The following is a 6000-nucleotide window of genomic DNA, read 5'->3' as shown; positions in this document are numbered from 1 at the left end:
GAAGCTGCCTGCATTCTTTGGTGTACAGCACCCTTCTCCATTTCCTAAACTAGCAAGAGTGGGATGAGTCCTTTTTATCTCACTCTCATCTCTCAGACCATCATTCTCCTACGTTATGGATCCCTGTGATTACACTGGGCCTACTTGGACAATCCAGGATAATCTTTCTATTTGAGGTCAAATTTTTAGCAACTTTAATTTCATAAACAGTCTTAACGTGGATATTTATGGGTTCTGGGAATTAAGACTTGAACATCTTCAGGGAACCATTTTTATTGCTACTACAGATACCAATCCACAGTTTTATGAGGCTTTATAAATCCTAAGCAGGAAAATTAAAAAAAAAAAAAAAAGGAAAAAGAAAGAACCACAGTAAGCCAGGCACAGTGGCTCATGCCTTAATTTTAGCACTTTAGGAGGCCAAGGTGAGAGGATTGCTCAAGGCTAGGAGTTTGAGACCAGCCTAAGCATGAGCAAGACCCCAACTCTACAATAAATAGAAAAATTAGCTGGGCATAGTAGTGGGCACCTATAGTCCCAGATACTCAGGAGGCTGAAACAGGAGGATCATGAGCTATGATGATACCACTGCCCAGGCAACAGAGTGAGACCTCATCTCAAAAAAACAAAAACGGGGGGTGGGGGGGTGGGGAAGATGGCAGACCAAAAGGATCTTTCAGCTGAGCTCTCATAGAACTACTGGGGAAAAAGAGAGAACCCAGCCATACCTAGTGCAGGGACCTTACCCAGAGTTATAGCTCAGGGAGCACAGTGAGGAGATGGTGAGCTGGATACAGCATATGACCCAGAGCACTAGAAACCTGATGAATTAGGCAAATGATTGCTACCAGCCAGGATTGGCTGTCCCCCCACAGAGGTCTGGGATGGCAGGAAGCCTTTACAGAGTTTTCAGGTGTTGGGGGAAGCTGAGCATTGAGTGGAAAGCTTGAAAGAGTGGGCAGACTTGAACAGTATATTGCAACCAGATTTGAATACTGGTTGGAGTGGATTTGCCATAGGTTTGGTTGCTGGAAGCCAGCCATACAGAGAAGGGCTCAGGAGCAAGAGGGCTGCCATTGTGGGAAGGTCATGAGAAGGTCTTAGCATAGCTGTCTTAATACTGCCTGCCAGGATCCCGCTCTTGGACAGACTGAGGGACTTCCACACCCCATGGGAACTGGAGTCAGGAAGCACTGTGAGGCCTGCCCCTGAAGTATTCTTGTGAGCTTCAAGATACCAACATGACAGGGTCTGAATGCTGATGAAACAGACCTTGATTGTCTGAGCAATATGATAGAACACCATAATGTTGGGGACTTTAATACCTCTCTTGCAGAACTGGACAGATCCTCTAAACAGAAACTAAACAAAGATATAAAGGACTTAAATGTGACTCTAAAACAAATGGGATTAATAGACATATACAGACCATACCATCCCAGGCACCACCTGAGGCTCAGTGAGTAGGATACCAGCCTCATATACTGAGGGTGATGGGTTCGAACTCAGTCCTGGTCAAAACTGTAACAAAAAGTAGCCAGGCATTGTGGCAGGTGCCTGTAGTCCCAAGTAATCAGGAGGCTGAGGCAAGAGAAACCCTTAAGCCAAAGAGCTAGAGGTTGCTGTGAGCTGTAATGCCATGGCACTCCACTGAGGGCAACAAAATGAGATTCTGTCTTCAAAATAAATAAATATAAATAAATAAATCACCATCCCAAAGCTAGTAGACATTTTTCTTGTCAGCCCATAGAATGTACTCCAAAATCAACCACATCCTAGGACACAAATCAAACCTCACCAAAATTAAAAGAATAGAAATTATACCTCATTTCTTCTCAAACCATAAGGTAATAAAGGTGAAACTCAACTCTAACAAAAACACTCATCCCCACACATAGACTTGGAAATTAAACAATCTTACGTTGAATGATAGATGGGTTCAGGGAGAGATAAAAGAAAAAAATGTTAAATTCCTCAAATATAATAACAATGAAGACACAAGTTACCAAAACCTCTGAGATACAGCAAAAGCAGTCTTAATAAGGAAATTTATTACATTTGAAAAACATAAAGCAAGTGAATCAACATATTCATGAACCATCTTATGGAATTGGAAAAAGAAGAACAATCTAATCCCAAACCCAGCAGAATAAAATAAATAACCAAATGAAATCAGAGATTAATGAAATTGAAAACAAAAGAATCATTCAGAAAACTAACAAAATAAAAACTTGTTTTTTTTTCAAAAAAATAAATATAATTGATGAAACTTTGGCCAGATTAGCTAGAAACAGAAATGTCTAATGACCTCAATCAGAAACAATAATGGATGCCACAGGGATACAAGAGATCATCTTTGAGTACTAAAAGAAACTCTGTGTCCAGAAATTTGACAATGTGGAGGAAATGGATCAATATCTGGAATCACACCCTCTCCCTACACTTAATCAAGAAGAAATAAATCTGTGGAACAGACTGATTTCAAGAACTGAGAGGGAAGAAACAATAAAAAAAATCTCCCAAGAAAAAAATGCCTGGGTCCAGATGGCTTTACACCAGAATTCTATCAAACCTTGAAAGATGAGCTTTATACCCATACTGCAGAAATTATTCCAAAAAATTGAGAACGAAGGAATCTTACCCAACATGTTCTGTGATGCAAACATCACCCTGATACCAAAACCAGGAAAAAAAAACAACAAAAAGGGGGAATATCAGACCAATTTCACTAACAAATTTGGACGCAAACGTTCTCAATAAAATCCTAGCCAATAGATTACAGCTACACATTTAAAAATCATTCATCACAGTCAAGTAGGTTTCATCCCAGGGATGCAAGGCTGATTTAACATATGCATGTCCATAAACACAATTTACCGTATCAACAGAATCAAAAGCAAAGACCATATAATCCTCTCAATAGATGCAGAAAAAGCATTCGATAAAACTCAGCATCCTTTCCTAATTAGAACATGTGAGAATATAGGAATAGCTAGCACATTTCTGAATCTGATTGAAGCTATCTATGACAAACCCACAGCTAATATTATACTGAATGGAGTAAAATGGAAAGTTTTTCCACTTAGAACTGGAACCAGACAAGGTTGTCCTCTATGGCCACTATTATTCAACATAGTGCTACAAGTTTTAGCCAATACAATTAGGCAAGAGAAGGAAGTAAAGAGCAACCAAATGTGTGCAAAAGAGGTCAAACTCTCACTCTTTGCTGACAATATGATCTTATACTTAGAGAACCACAAAGACTCATCCACAAGACTCCTGGAAGTCATCAAAAAATACATTAATGTCTCAGGATATAAAATCAATGTCCACAAGTCAGTTCCTTTGTATATGCCAATAACAGCCAAGATGAGAGGCTAATTAAGGACACAACTCCCTTCACCATAGCTTCAAAGAAAATAAAATACCTAGGAATGTACCTAATAAAAGAGGTGAAGGACCTCTATAAAGAAAACTATGAAATCCTAAGAAAAGAAATAGCAGAGGATATTAACAAATGGAAGAACATATCACGTTCATGGCTGGGAATAATCAACATTGTTAAAATGTCTATACTTCCCAAAGCAATCTACAGATTCAATGCCATCTCTATTAAAATACCAACATTATACTTTCAAGACTTGGAAAAAATAATTCTTCATTTTGTATGGAACCAGAAAAAAAATGTTATAGCCAAGGCAGTTCTTAGTAATAAAAACAAAGCCAGGGGCATCAGCCTACCAGAGTTTAAGCTGTACTACAGTGCCATAGTGATCAAAATAGCATTGTAATAGCACAAAAATAGAGACATAGACATTTGGAATCAAATAGAAAATCAAGAAATGAAACTAACATCTTACAGCCACCTAATCTTCCATAAACCAAACAAGAACATACACTGGGGGAAAGAATCCCTATTCAGTAAGTGGTGCTGGAAGAACTGGATATCCACATGTAAAAGGCTGAAACTAGACCTGCACCTTTCTCCACTCACAAAAATTGATTCAAGATGGATAAAAGACCTAAATTTAAGGCATGAAATGATAAAAATCCTCAAAGAAAGCATGGGAAAAACACTTGAAGATATCGGCCTGGGGAAAGACTTTATGAAGACTTCCCTGGCAATTGCAACAAAAACAAAAATAAACAACTGACGCTTAATTAAACTGAAAAGCTTCTGTACAAATAAGAAGACAATAACCAAAGCAAATAGACAACCTACCCAATGGGAAAGGATATTTGCATATTTTGAATCAGACAAAAGCTTGATAAGTAGGATTTAGAGAACTCAAATTAATCCACATGAAAAAAGCCAACAATCCCATATATCCATGGGGAAGAGAAATAAATAGAACCTTCTCTAAAGGAGACAGATGAATGGCTAACAAACATGAAAAAATGCTCATCATCCTTAATCATCAGAGAAATGCAAATCAAAACTACCTTGAGATATCACCTAAGCCCAATGAGAATGGCCCACGTCACACAGACTCAAAGCTTCAGATGCTGGAGTGGATGTGGAAAGAAGGGAACTCTTTTACACTGCTGATGAGACTGCAAACAAATACAACCTTTTTAGAAGGATGTACGGAGAATCCTCAAATAACTCAAAGTAGACCTCCCATTTTATCCTACAATCCCATTACTAGGCATCTACCCAGAACAAGAACAAAAATCCTTTTGTCCTAAAGACATTTGCATTAGACTGTTTACCACAGCTCAATTTACAATTGCCATTATGTGCAAACAGCTTAAATGCCCACCAACCGAGGAATGCATTAACAAGCTGTGGTATATGTATAACATGGAATACTATTCAGCCACTAAAAAAGATGGAAACTTTCCATCTTTTGTAGTAATTTGGATGGAGATGGAACACATTCTTCTTACTAAAGCATCACAAGAATAGAGAAGGAAGATTCTAATGTAATCTATTCTAATATGAAGGCATCATTTGAGCTAATACAAGGTGGGGTAGGGGAATGAGCAAGTGGGAAGAGAGAGGGGGACGGGGGTCACGGTGTAAAGCACCTCTCTTGGGGGCGGACACAATTATAAGAGGGACTTTATCTAACAAATGCAAACAGGGTAACCTAATTCTTTGAATCCTCAATAAATCCCAAACAATAAAGTAATAATAAGAAAAATTACAAAAAGATAAAAAATAAAAATACAGAAAAAACCAAAACCCCATAAGTAGACATGTGATAACAAAATGCAGACTATCCAACAGATAGGGAAGATGTTTAAAGGAGCCTGATGGAGAACACAAATTACTTTAAAGGAGCAAGAGAAACAGACAGCTACTAATTTACTAACAACATTAGTTAATATTAGGAGACATTAGAATGATGTATTCAATGTTCTAAGAGAACATAATTGTCAATTTAGTATTCTATATTCTGCAAATCTTTTTTTTTTTGAGACAGAGTCTCAGTATGTCACCCTCTGTAGAGTGCTGTTGTGTCACAGCTCACAACAACCTCAAACTCTTGGACTCAAGCAATTCTCTCGCCTCAGCCTCCCAAGTAGCTCCCACAGGTGCCCCCCACAATGCCCAGCTGTTTTTTGTTGCAGTTGTCATTGTAGTTTAGCTGGCCCAGCCTGGGTTCGAACATGCCACCTTCTGTGTACGTGGCTGGTGCCGTAACCACTGTGCTTCAGGCACCAAGCCTCTGCAAATGTATTTCTAATGTAAGATTAAAATAAAAATATTTCCAGAAAAATTGAAACTGAATGTTTACAACTAAAGGACCTCCCTAAGAGACATCTTTAAAAAATCTACTTCAATTTGGAAAAAAATGGCCCCAGGTGCAAGGAGGAAAGAAGAGCAAGAACGTGTGGTGGGGAAACACAGTGAGCGACTCCTTAAATCTCAGTAATAATGTGTTGTGGGGTTGAGCATCGCTTATAATGTACACAAAAACAACATAAAAAATGGTGTCACAAGGACCTTTGTGGTATAGTGAAAATTTGGATACCAGAATGTTCATTTAATAA

Source organism: Nycticebus coucang, chromosome 1 (genome assembly GCF_027406575.1).
Source record: "Nycticebus coucang isolate mNycCou1 chromosome 1, mNycCou1.pri, whole genome shotgun sequence".
Classification (NCBI taxonomy): Eukaryota; Metazoa; Chordata; class Mammalia; order Primates; family Lorisidae; genus Nycticebus; species Nycticebus coucang.
Note: the sequence above shows the minus strand (reverse complement) of the source record.